Source organism: Pelobates fuscus, chromosome 5 (genome assembly GCF_036172605.1).
Source record: "Pelobates fuscus isolate aPelFus1 chromosome 5, aPelFus1.pri, whole genome shotgun sequence".
In the NCBI taxonomy this organism is placed as follows: Eukaryota; Metazoa; Chordata; class Amphibia; order Anura; family Pelobatidae; genus Pelobates; species Pelobates fuscus.
Window position 1 is genome coordinate 86,865,901 of NC_086321.1, and position 11,747 is coordinate 86,877,647.

The window sequence follows — 11,747 nt, forward strand, 5'->3', positions numbered from 1 at the left end:
GGCAAAGCATGGGCGGAAAAACCAACGCGAGTGGACGCCTAGCGCGCTGCGTGGCGCGCGCATCCTAGAGGCTCTGGGCGACTGTGCAAAAAAACCCAGGCACCTTTCAAAAGGCTGGGCTGCTCGTGATTGTGTTGCAGTGCCATCTGTTGGTTGTCTTGAGAGCGGCATAGCAAGGAAAGGGTGTTTTGCAAAGAAGTGGAGCAGAGAAACGTCAAGAAACAGTAAAAAGGTGGCGAGAGAGCGTTTGCGGTGCCAGCCACGGGGCGATTGGGCCCGAGCGCAGAGCAAAACAAGCAGGAGGCGAGAAATGTTTGGGGGGGTCGCAGGAAAAGCTGCAGCGAGCGACCAACCAGCAGACTGCCATGCAGCCTTTTCACCAGTGCCCCCACGCTCTCCATCTATCTTTAAACCAGCACAAATCAGGGGATAGCGCGAACGCAGTCCCCCACTACCATAAATTATGCAGTCGAGTTTCCCGCATTTGGGGAAATCGCAGAGGTCAGCACACCCGGAGTGCAATGGGTGAGCCTCGCCCTGGGAGAACCACCTTCGTGATCATGGTATCTCCCCAGCCAGGTAAGTATGAGTTGGGAAGGGAGAGCACACAAGCGCTACGCCGGCACACGCCTGTGAGCATGGGGAGGCGGGCCCTGCAGTAGCACCCAGCTCCCCTGAGGCACCAGGCATCCCTCGAGCCGGCTGCTCCCTTGGTGGGGTAACCGGCAGCTGCCCCACCCTTGCACTCCTACATGCCCCGGACAGAGGAGCCTTCGCAAAAATGGGCCAACTCCCAGGATGCCTTTCAGCAAAAACATTTGCATACGATGACCACACTCTCCCAGTCAGACAGTCGCAATCACCTTTGTTTTCTAGAGCTCAGTTCCCTCGTCTGCATATCAAAGCACATCGCAGCAGCCTATGCTCTGCTCGGGGAGTGAAGTCTGCACACACCTATGCCAGCAAAAGGCCTTTTAACCCCTTCATCGTGACTGTAGAGGGTCATGGATGGGGGTTAAGCTAAGGAAGCTATAGACGAGGGTAATTACAGAGTAACGATGACACAAATGTTTCAAAATGTATTAATTTATTTCTTTCTTTCTTTATGTATTTTAAATGCAAAAACCAAAGCAAACCCTCTTCCCCAAAAACCAACAACAACAAAAAAAAAAAAAAAAAAGACCCCAAAACAAACCAGCGGGCAACAGGGAAGCCTGCAATGTCAGGGGAGAGGAACAATATACTTTCTGCACCCAGAAGAGATGCACGGAGGCAAGAACAGGCACCAGGGCAATGCCCGAGGGAGAGACTGAAAAGTTTGCAAAGAGAGATCTATCTTTGAACAAGCACGACCAGGGGAAAGCGCGAACGCAGTCCCCCACTACCATAAATTATGCAGTCGAGTTTCCCGCATTTGGGGAAATCGCAGGGGTCAGCACACCCGGAGTGCAATGGGTGAGCCTCGCCCTGGGAGAACCACCTTCATGATCATGGTATCTCCCCTGCCAGGTAAGTATGAGTTGGAAGGGCCGACTGCACGGACGCAGCTCGCAAAAGCCCCCCTTCAGCTTAAGGAGCATTCCCTCCTGTACCACTCGTCTCTCCTGACAAAACAGGCACCCAGAAAGGCAGCTCCCGAATTCAAGCCTTGCCGTCAAGAGCCCAGGCTTTCCACGCGTGAAGAGCTGCAACCCTCACACGCGTGCCGAGTGGGTGCACTCCCAGGGTACTTTGCAGCAAACCTTATTTGCATACGATGACCACATCTATCCAGGCTTTCAGTCAAGAGCCCGCTTTGCTTCCACGAGAAATGCTAGTCTCGTCTGCATGAGAATGCAAGTGCCAGTTTGCTCCCAGTGGCTACAGAGCAACAGCAGCTGCTAAGCAAGGGCCCTTCCCCCCTCACCTTCCCTTCCCAGGCAGCCCTTGGGGTTTGCAAAGAGAGCAGGGCCAGCGTCCCCCCACTTTGCAGCACCCTCCGGTGCGCCCGGGGGAGCAGGGCGAATCGGTTCAGCTGCGCTGGGGCCAGGCGAAAGAGTGGGAGAATGCCTCCTTGCTGCTCATGCCTGCATCCCTGATGATAAGGGCAAGTCGGCCCCCAGTGCTGGACTGGCTCGGAGAGCTATTCAGCAACTGCAGCGCAACCTGGCGCCCGTCTCGTCAAAGCGCAGGGCAAAGCATGGGCGGAAAAACCAACGCGAGTGGACGCCTAGCGCGCTGCGTGGCGCGCGCATCCTAGAGGCTCTGGGCGACTGTGCAAAAAAACCCAGGCACCTTTCAAAAGGCTGGGCTGCTCGTGATTGTGTTGCAGTGCCATCTGTTGGTTGTCTTGAGAGCGGCATAGCAAGGAAAGGGTGTTTTGCAAAGAAGTGGAGCAGAGAAACGTCAAGAAACAGTAAAAAGGTGGCGAGAGAGCGTTTGCGGTGCCAGCCACGGGGCGATTGGGCCCGAGCGCAGAGCAAAACAAGCAGGAGGCGAGAAATGTTTGGGGGGGTCGCAGGAAAAGCTGCAGCGAGCGACCAACCAGCAGACTGCCATGCAGCCTTTTCACCAGTGCCCCCACGCTCTCCATCTATCTTTAAACCAGCACAAATCAGGGGATAGCGCGAACGCAGTCCCCCACTACCATAAATTATGCAGTCGAGTTTCCCGCATTTGGGGAAATCGCAGAGGTCAGCACACCCGGAGTGCAATGGGTGAGCCTCGCCCTGGGAGAACCACCTTCGTGATCATGGTATCTCCCCAGCCAGGTAAGTATGAGTTGGGAAGGGAGAGCACACAAGCGCTACGCCGGCACACGCCTGTGAGCATGGGGAGGCGGGCCCTGCAGTAGCACCCAGCTCCCCTGAGGCACCAGGCATCCCTCGAGCCGGCTGCTCCCTTGGTGGGGTAACCGGCAGCTGCCCCACCCTTGCACTCCTACATGCCCCGGACAGAGGAGCCTTCGCAAAAATGGGCCAACTCCCAGGATGCCTTTCAGCAAAAACATTTGCATACGATGACCACACTCTCCCAGTCAGACAGTCGCAATCACCTTTGTTTTCTAGAGCTCAGTTCCCTCGTCTGCATATCAAAGCACATCGCAGCAGCCTATGCTCTGCTCGGGGAGTGAAGTCTGCACACACCTATGCCAGCAAAAGGCCTTTTAACCCCTTCATCGTGACTGTAGAGGGTCATGGATGGGGGTTAAGCTAAGGAAGCTATAGACGAGGGTAATTACAGAGTAACGATGACACAAATGTTTCAAAATGTATTAATTTATTTCTTTCTTTCTGTATTTTAAATGCAAAAACCAAAGCAAACCCTCTTCCCCAAAAACCAACAACAACAAAAAAAAAAAAAAAAAAGACCCCAAAACAAACCAGCGGGCAACAGGGAAGCCTGCAATGTCAGGGGAGAGAAACAATATACTTTCTGCACCCAGAAGAGATGCACGGAGGCAAGAACAGGCACCAGGGCAATGCCCGAGGGAGAGACTGAAAAGTTTGCAAAGAGAGATCTATCTTTGAACAAGCACGACCAGGGGAAAGCGCGAACGCAGTCCCCCACTACCATAAATTATGCAGTCGAGTTTCCCGCATTTGGGGAAATCGCAGGGGTCAGCACACCCGGAGTGCAATGGGTGAGCCTCGCCCTGGGAGAACCACCTTCATGATCATGGTATCTCCCCTGCCAGGTAAGTATGAGTTGGAAGGGCCGACTGCACGGACGCAGCTCGCAAAAGCCCCCCTTCAGCTTAAGGAGCATTCCCTCCTGTACCACTCGTCTCTCCTGACAAAACAGGCACCCAGAAAGGCAGCTCCCGAATTCAAGCCTTGCCGTCAAGAGCCCAGGCTTTCCACGCGTGAAGAGCTGCAACCCTCACACGCGTGCCGAGTGGGTGCACTCCCAGGGTACTTTGCAGCAAACCTTATTTGCATACGATGACCACATCTATCCAGGCTTTCAGTCAAGAGCCCGCTTTGCTTCCACGAGAAATGCTAGTCTCGTCTGCATGAGAATGCAAGTGCCAGTTTGCTCCCAGTGGCTACAGAGCAACAGCAGCTGCTAAGCAAGGGCCCTTCCCCCCTCACCTTCCCTTCCCAGGCAGCCCTTGGGGTTTGCAAAGAGAGCAGGGCCAGCGTCCCCCCACTTTGCAGCACCCTCCGGTGCGCCCGGGGGAGCAGGGCGAATCGGTTCAGCTGCGCTGGGGCCAGGCGAAAGAGTGGGAGAATGCCTCCTTGCTGCTCATGCCTGCATCCCTGATGATAAGGGCAAGTCGGCCCCCAGTGCTGGACTGGCTCGGAGAGCTATTCAGCAACTGCAGCGCAACCTGGCGCCCGTCTCGTCAAAGCGCAGGGCAAAGCATGGGCGGAAAAACCAACGCGAGTGGACGCCTAGCGCGCTGCGTGGCGCGCGCATCCTAGAGGCTCTGGGCGACTGTGCAAAAAAACCCAGGCACCTTTCAAAAGGCTGGGCTGCTCGTGATTGTGTTGCAGTGCCATCTGTTGGTTGTCTTGAGAGCGGCATAGCAAGGAAAGGGTGTTTTGCAAAGAAGTGGAGCAGAGAAACGTCAAGAAACAGTAAAAAGGTGGCGAGAGAGCGTTTGCGGTGCCAGCCACGGGGCGATTGGGCCCGAGCGCAGAGCAAAACAAGCAGGAGGCGAGAAATGTTTGGGGGGGGTCGCAGGAAAAGCTGCAGCGAGCGACCAACCAGCAGACTGCCATGCAGCCTTTTCACCAGTGCCCCCACGCTCTCCATCTATCTTTAAACCAGCACAAATCAGGGGATAGCGCGAACGCAGTCCCCCACTACCATAAATTATGCAGTCGAGTTTCCCGCATTTGGGGAAATCGCAGAGGTCAGCACACCCGGAGTGCAATGGGTGAGCCTCGCCCTGGGAGAACCACCTTCGTGATCATGGTATCTCCCCAGCCAGGTAAGTATGAGTTGGGAAGGGAGAGCACACAAGCGCTACGCCGGCACACGCCTGTGAGCATGGGGAGGCGGGCCCTGCAGTAGCACCCAGCTCCCCTGAGGCACCAGGCATCCCTCGAGCCGGCTGCTCCCTTGGTGGGGTAACCGGCAGCTGCCCCACCCTTGCACTCCTACATGCCCCGGACAGAGGAGCCTTCGCAAAAATGGGCCAACTCCCAGGATGCCTTTCAGCAAAAACATTTGCATACGATGACCACACTCTCCCAGTCAGACAGTCGCAATCACCTTTGTTTTCTAGAGCTCAGTTCCCTCGTCTGCATATCAAAGCACATCGCAGCAGCCTATGCTCTGCTCGGGGAGTGAAGTCTGCACACACCTATGCCAGCAAAAGGCCTTTTAACCCCTTCATCGTGACTGTAGAGGGTCATGGATGGGGGTTAAGCTAAGGAAGCTATAGACGAGGGTAATTACAGAGTAACGATGACACAAATGTTTCAAAATGTATTAATTTATTTCTTTCTTTCTTTATGTATTTTAAATGCAAAAACCAAAGCAAACCCTCTTCCCCAAAAACCAACAACAACAAAAAAAAAAAAAAAAAAGACCCCAAAACAAACCAGCGGGCAACAGGGAAGCCTGCAATGTCAGGGGAGAGGAACAATATACTTTCTGCACCCAGAAGAGATGCACGGAGGCAAGAACAGGCACCAGGGCAATGCCCGAGGGAGAGACTGAAAAGTTTGCAAAGAGAGATCTATCTTTGAACAAGCACGACCAGGGGAAAGCGCGAACGCAGTCCCCCACTACCATAAATTATGCAGTCGAGTTTCCCGCATTTGGGGAAATCGCAGGGGTCAGCACACCCGGAGTGCAATGGGTGAGCCTCGCCCTGGGAGAACCACCTTCATGATCATGGTATCTCCCCTGCCAGGTAAGTATGAGTTGGAAGGGCCGACTGCACGGACGCAGCTCGCAAAAGCCCCCCTTCAGCTTAAGGAGCATTCCCTCCTGTACCACTCGTCTCTCCTGACAAAACAGGCACCCAGAAAGGCAGCTCCCGAATTCAAGCCTTGCCGTCAAGAGCCCAGGCTTTCCACGCGTGAAGAGCTGCAACCCTCACACGCGTGCCGAGTGGGTGCACTCCCAGGGTACTTTGCAGCAAACCTTATTTGCATACGATGACCACATCTATCCAGGCTTTCAGTCAAGAGCCCGCTTTGCTTCCACGAGAAATGCTAGTCTCGTCTGCATGAGAATGCAAGTGCCAGTTTGCTCCCAGTGGCTACAGAGCAACAGCAGCTGCTAAGCAAGGGCCCTTCCCCCCTCACCTTCCCTTCCCAGGCAGCCCTTGGGGTTTGCAAAGAGAGCAGGGCCAGCGTCCCCCCACTTTGCAGCACCCTCCGGTGCGCCCGGGGGAGCAGGGCGAAACGGTTCAGCTGCGCTGGGGCCAGGCGAAAGAGTGGGAGAATGCCTCCTTGCTGCTCATGCCTGCATCCCTGATGATAAGGGCAAGTCGGCCCCCAGTGCTGGACTGGCTCGGAGAGCTATTCAGCAACTGCAGCGCAACCTGGCGCCCGTCTCGTCAAAGCGCAGGGCAAAGCATGGGCGGAAAAACCAACGCGAGTGGACGCCTAGCGCGCTGCGTGGCGCGCGCATCCTAGAGGCTCTGGGCGACTGTGCAAAAAAACCCAGGCACCTTTCAAAAGGCTGGGCTGCTCGTGATTGTGTTGCAGTGCCATCTGTTGGTTGTCTTGAGAGCGGCATAGCAAGGAAAGGGTGTTTTGCAAAGAAGTGGAGCAGAGAAACGTCAAGAAACAGTAAAAAGGTGGCGAGAGAGCGTTTGCGGTGCCAGCCACGGGGCGATTGGGCCCGAGCGCAGAGCAAAACAAGCAGGAGGCGAGAAATGTTTGGGGGGGGTCGCAGGAAAAGCTGCAGCGAGCGACCAACCAGCAGACTGCCATGCAGCCTTTTCACCAGTGCCCCCACGCTCTCCATCTATCTTTAAACCAGCACAAATCAGGGGATAGCGCGAACGCAGTCCCCCACTACCATAAATTATGCAGTCGAGTTTCCCGCATTTGGGGAAATCGCAGAGGTCAGCACACCCGGAGTGCAATGGGTGAGCCTCGCCCTGGGAGAACCACCTTCGTGATCATGGTATCTCCCCAGCCAGGTAAGTATGAGTTGGGAAGGGAGAGCACACAAGCGCTACGCCGGCACACGCCTGTGAGCATGGGGAGGCGGGCCCTGCAGTAGCACCCAGCTCCCCTGAGGCACCAGGCATCCCTCGAGCCGGCTGCTCCCTTGGTGGGGTAACCGGCAGCTGCCCCACCCTTGCACTCCTACATGCCCCGGACAGAGGAGCCTTCGCAAAAATGGGCCAACTCCCAGGATGCCTTTCAGCAAAAACATTTGCATACGATGACCACACTCTCCCAGTCAGACAGTCGCAATCACCTTTGTTTTCTAGAGCTCAGTTCCCTCGTCTGCATATCAAAGCACATCGCAGCAGCCTATGCTCTGCTCGGGGAGTGAAGTCTGCACACACCTATGCCAGCAAAAGGCCTTTTAACCCCTTCATCGTGACTGTAGAGGGTCATGGATGGGGGTTAAGCTAAGGAAGCTATAGACGAGGGTAATTACAGAGTAACGATGACACAAATGTTTCAAAATGTATTAATTTATTTCTTTCTTTCTTTATGTATTTTAAATGCAAAAACCAAAGCAAACCCTCTTCCCCAAAAACCAACAACAAAAAAAAAAAAAAAAAAAAAAAAAAGACCCCAAAACAAACCAGCGGGCAACAGGGAAGCCTGCAATGTCAGGGGAGAGGAACAATATACTTTCTGCACCCAGAAGAGATGCACGGAGGCAAGAACAGGCACCAGGGCAATGCCCGAGGGAGAGACTGAAAAGTTTGCAAAGAGAGATCTATCTTTGAACAAGCACGACCAGGGGAAAGCGCGAACGCAGTCCCCCACTACCATAAATTATGCAGTCGAGTTTCCCGCATTTGGGGAAATCGCAGGGGTCAGCACACCCGGAGTGCAATGGGTGAGCCTCGCCCTGGGAGAACCACCTTCGTGATCATGGTATCTCCCCAGCCAGGTAAGTATGAGTTGGGAAGGGAGAGCACACAAGCGCTACGCCGGCACACGCCTGTGAGCATGGGGAGGCGGGCCCTGCAGTAGCACCCAGCTCCCCTGAGGCACCAGGCATCCCTCGAGCCGGCTGCTCCCTTGGTGGGGTAACCGGCAGCTGCCCCACCCTTGCACTCCTACATGCCCCGGACAGAGGAGCCTTCGCAAAAATGGGCCAACTCCCAGGATGCCTTTCAGCAAAAACATTTGCATACGATGACCACACTCTCCCAGTCAGACAGTCGCAATCACCTTTGTTTTCTAGAGCTCAGTTCCCTCGTCTGCATATCAAAGCACATCGCAGCAGCCTATGCTCTGCTCGGGGAGTGAAGTCTGCACACACCTATGCCAGCAAAAGGCCTTTTAACCCCTTCATCGTGACTGTAGAGGGTCATGGATGGGGGTTAAGCTAAGGAAGCTATAGACGAGGGTAATTACAGAGTAACGATGACACAAATGTTTCAAAATGTATTAATTTATTTCTTTCTTTCTTTATGTATTTTAAATGCAAAAACCAAAGCAAACCCTCTTCCCCAAAAACCAACAACAAAAAAAAAAAAAAAAAAAAAAAAAAGACCCCAAAACAAACCAGCGGGCAACAGGGAAGCCTGCAATGTCAGGGGAGAGGAACAATATACTTTCTGCACCCAGAAGAGATGCACGGAGGCAAGAACAGGCACCAGGGCAATGCCCGAGGGAGAGACTGAAAAGTTTGCAAAGAGAGATCTATCTTTGAACAAGCACGACCAGGGGAAAGCGCGAACGCAGTCCCCCACTACCATAAATTATGCAGTCGAGTTTCCCGCATTTGGGGAAATCGCAGGGGTCAGCACACCCGGAGTGCAATGGGTGAGCCTCGCCCTGGGAGAACCACCTTCATGATCATGGTATCTCCCCTGCCAGGTAAGTATGAGTTGGAAGGGCCGACTGCACGGACGCAGCTCGCAAAAGCCCCCCTTCAGCTTAAGGAGCATTCCCTCCTGTACCACTCGTCTCTCCTGACAAAACAGGCACCCAGAAAGGCAGCTCCCGAATTCAAGCCTTGCCGTCAAGAGCCCAGGCTTTCCACGCGTGAAGAGCTGCAACCCTCACACGCGTGCCGAGTGGGTGCACTCCCAGGGTACTTTGCAGCAAACCTTATTTGCATACGATGACCACATCTATCCAGGCTTTCAGTCAAGAGCCCGCTTTGCTTCCACGAGAAATGCTAGTCTCGTCTGCATGAGAATGCAAGTGCCAGTTTGCTCCCAGTGGCTACAGAGCAACAGCAGCTGCTAAGCAAGGGCCCTTCCCCCCTCACCTTCCCTTCCCAGGCAGCCCTTGGGGTTTGCAAAGAGAGCAGGGCCAGCGTCCCCCCACTTTGCAGCACCCTCCGGTGCGCCCGGGGGAGCAGGGCGAATCGGTTCAGCTGCGCTGGGGCCAGGCGAAAGAGTGGGAGAATGCCTCCTTGCTGCTCATGCCTGCATCCCTGATGATAAGGGCAAGTCGGCCCCCAGTGCTGGACTGGCTCGGAGAGCTATTCAGCAACTGCAGCGCAACCTGGCGCCCGTCTCGTCAAAGCGCAGGGCAAAGCATGGGCGGAAAAACCAACGCGAGTGGACGCCTAGCGCGCTGCGTGGCGCGCGCATCCTAGAGGCTCTGGGCGACTGTGCAAAAAAACCCAGGCACCTTTCAAAAGGCTGGGCTGCTCGTGATTGTGTTGCAGTGCCATCTGTTGGTTGTCTTGAGAGCGGCATAGCAAGGAAAGGGTGTTTTGCAAAGAAGTGGAGCAGAGAAACGTCAAGAAACAGTAAAAAGGTGGCGAGAGAGCGTTTGCGGTGCCAGCCACGGGGCGATTGGGCCCGAGCGCAGAGCAAAACAAGCAGGAGGCGAGAAATGTTTGGGGGGGGTCGCAGGAAAAGCTGCAGCGAGCGACCAACCAGCAGACTGCCATGCAGCCTTTTCACCAGTGCCCCCACGCTCTCCATCTATCTTTAAACCAGCACAAATCAGGGGATAGCGCGAACGCAGTCCCCCACTACCATAAATTATGCAGTCGAGTTTCCCGCATTTGGGGAAATCGCAGAGGTCAGCACACCCGGAGTGCAATGGGTGAGCCTCGCCCTGGGAGAACCACCTTCGTGATCATGGTATCTCCCCAGCCAGGTAAGTATGAGTTGGGAAGGGAGAGCACACAAGCGCTACGCCGGCACACGCCTGTGAGCATGGGGAGGCGGGCCCTGCAGTAGCACCCAGCTCCCCTGAGGCACCAGGCATCCCTCGAGCCGGCTGCTCCCTTGGTGGGGTAACCGGCAGCTGCCCCACCCTTGCACTCCTACATGCCCCGGACAGAGGAGCCTTCGCAAAAATGGGCCAACTCCCAGGATGCCTTTCAGCAAAAACATTTGCATACGATGACCACACTCTCCCAGTCAGACAGTCGCAATCACCTTTGTTTTCTAGAGCTCAGTTCCCTCGTCTGCATATCAAAGCACATCGCAGCAGCCTATGCTCTGCTCGGGGAGTGAAGTCTGCACACACCTATGCCAGCAAAAGGCCTTTTAACCCCTTCATCGTGACTGTAGAGGGTCATTAATGGGGGTTAAGCTAAGGAAGCTATAGACGAGGGTAATTACAGAGTAACGATGACACAAATGTTTCAAAATGTATTAATTTATTTCTTTCTTTCTTTATGTATTTTAAATGCAAAAACCAAAGCAAACCCTCTTCCCCAAAAACCAACAACAACAAAAAAAAAAAAAAAAAAGACCCCAAAACAAACCAGCGGGCAACAGGGAAGCCTGCAATGTCAGGGGAGAGGAACAATATACTTTCTGCACCCAGAAGAGATGCACGGAGGCAAGAACAGGCACCAGGGCAATGCCCGAGGGAGAGACTGAAAAGTTTGCAAAGAGAGATCTATCTTTGAACAAGCACGACCAGGGGAAAGCGCGAACGCAGTCCCCCACTACCATAAATTATGCAGTCGAGTTTCCCGCATTTGGGGAAATCGCAGGGGTCAGCACACCCGGAGTGCAATGGGTGAGCCTCGCCCTGGGAGAACCACCTTCATGATCATGGTATCTCCCCTGCCAGGTAAGTATGAGTTGGAAGGGCCGACTGCACGGACGCAGCTCGCAAAAGCCCCCCTTCAGCTTAAGGAGCATTCCCTCCTGTACCACTCGTCTCTCCTGACAAAACAGGCACCCAGAAAGGCAGCTCCCGAATTCAAGCCTTGCCGTCAAGAGCCCAGGCTTTCCACGCGTGAAGAGCTGCAACCCTCACACGCGTGCCGAGTGGGTGCACTCCCAGGGTACTTTGCAGCAAACCTTATTTGCATACGATGACCACATCTATCCAGGCTTTCAGTCAAGAGCCCGCTTTGCTTCCACGAGAAATGCTAGTCTCGTCTGCATGAGAATGCAAGTGCCAGTTTGCTCCCAGTGGCTACAGAGCAACAGCAGCTGCTAAGCAAGGGCCCTTCCCCCCTCACCTTCCCTTCCCAGGCAGCCCTTGGGGTTTGCAAAGAGAGCAGGGCCAGCGTCCCCCCACTTTGCAGCACCCTCCGGTGCGCCCGGGGGAGCAGGGCGAATCGGTTCAGCTGCGCTGGGGCCAGGCGAAAGAGTGGGAGAATGCCTCCTTGCTGCTCATGCCTGCATCCCTGATGATAAGGGCAAGTCGGCCCCCAGTGCTGGACTGGCTCGGAGAGCT

General features: G+C 54.7%; 1 protein-coding gene and 11 non-coding genes across 13 annotated transcripts in view; all 12 read right to left on the reverse strand.

Moving 5' to 3' along the window:
• Window positions 1-11,747, reverse strand: part of SLC38A9 (solute carrier family 38 member 9) — a 325,631-nt gene that overhangs the window by 103,982 nt on the left and 209,902 nt on the right. The gene's annotated exons all lie outside the window — the stretch shown is intronic.
• Window positions 424-587, reverse strand: LOC134613072 (U1 spliceosomal RNA). Its single transcript, XR_010091101.1, has one exon. It is a non-coding gene; the product is annotated as a U1 spliceosomal RNA (small nuclear RNA).
• On the reverse strand, window positions 1,354-1,517 carry LOC134612953 (U1 spliceosomal RNA). Its single transcript, XR_010090988.1, has one exon. It is a non-coding gene; the product is annotated as a U1 spliceosomal RNA (small nuclear RNA).
• Window positions 2,595-2,758, reverse strand: LOC134613073 (U1 spliceosomal RNA). The gene has a single exon (XR_010091102.1). It is a non-coding gene; the product is annotated as a U1 spliceosomal RNA (small nuclear RNA).
• On the reverse strand, window positions 3,521-3,684 carry LOC134612954 (U1 spliceosomal RNA). The gene has a single exon (XR_010090989.1). It is a non-coding gene; the product is annotated as a U1 spliceosomal RNA (small nuclear RNA).
• Window positions 4,763-4,926, reverse strand: LOC134613074 (U1 spliceosomal RNA). The gene has a single exon (XR_010091103.1). It is a non-coding gene; the product is annotated as a U1 spliceosomal RNA (small nuclear RNA).
• Window positions 5,693-5,856, reverse strand: LOC134612955 (U1 spliceosomal RNA). The gene has a single exon (XR_010090990.1). It is a non-coding gene; the product is annotated as a U1 spliceosomal RNA (small nuclear RNA).
• LOC134613075 (U1 spliceosomal RNA) lies at window positions 6,935-7,098 on the reverse strand. The gene has a single exon (XR_010091104.1). It is a non-coding gene; the product is annotated as a U1 spliceosomal RNA (small nuclear RNA).
• On the reverse strand, window positions 7,870-8,033 carry LOC134613035 (U1 spliceosomal RNA). Its single transcript, XR_010091066.1, has one exon. It is a non-coding gene; the product is annotated as a U1 spliceosomal RNA (small nuclear RNA).
• Window positions 8,805-8,968, reverse strand: LOC134612956 (U1 spliceosomal RNA). The gene has a single exon (XR_010090991.1). It is a non-coding gene; the product is annotated as a U1 spliceosomal RNA (small nuclear RNA).
• On the reverse strand, window positions 10,047-10,210 carry LOC134613076 (U1 spliceosomal RNA). The gene has a single exon (XR_010091105.1). It is a non-coding gene; the product is annotated as a U1 spliceosomal RNA (small nuclear RNA).
• On the reverse strand, window positions 10,977-11,140 carry LOC134612957 (U1 spliceosomal RNA). Its single transcript, XR_010090992.1, has one exon. It is a non-coding gene; the product is annotated as a U1 spliceosomal RNA (small nuclear RNA).